Source organism: Dipodomys ordii, unplaced genomic scaffold (assembly GCF_000151885.1).
Source record: "Dipodomys ordii isolate 6190 unplaced genomic scaffold, Dord_2.0 Scaffold159, whole genome shotgun sequence".
In the NCBI taxonomy this organism is placed as follows: domain Eukaryota; kingdom Metazoa; phylum Chordata; class Mammalia; order Rodentia; family Heteromyidae; genus Dipodomys; species Dipodomys ordii.
Genome location: NW_012267375.1, coordinates 4,350 through 4,752, shown reverse-complemented (window position 1 = coordinate 4,752; position 403 = coordinate 4,350).

Below are 403 nucleotides of genomic sequence, written 5' to 3'. Positions count from 1 at the left end.
GCAGACGGACTGGCAGCAGGGGCTGGACGCACAGCCCGCTGGGGAGCAGAGGAAGGTGAGGCAGGGGGCGGGGGCGCAGCCGCGGGGCTGGCAGCAGCTGGGGGCGCCGCAGGGCTCGCAGCAGCTCTCTGGGCAGTCGTCCACCTGCCAGGAGGTGTGGGTGCAGGCGTCGGAGCAGATGGACATGATGGAGGCGGCCATGGCCATCTGGGCTGGGAGGAAGAGGAGGCAGAGGAGGTGTGATTGTGAGTGCAATGGCCGCTGGCTTTTATACCCCTCCTGTGGGTGGTGTCCTGGCCACACCCTTCGTGGTGTGATCCACTCCTGTTTGCTGAGATGTTGTCCAGCTTTGTCAACCCAGCCTCCGATAGATAGGTTTACCTGTCAAATATTAATCCTATCT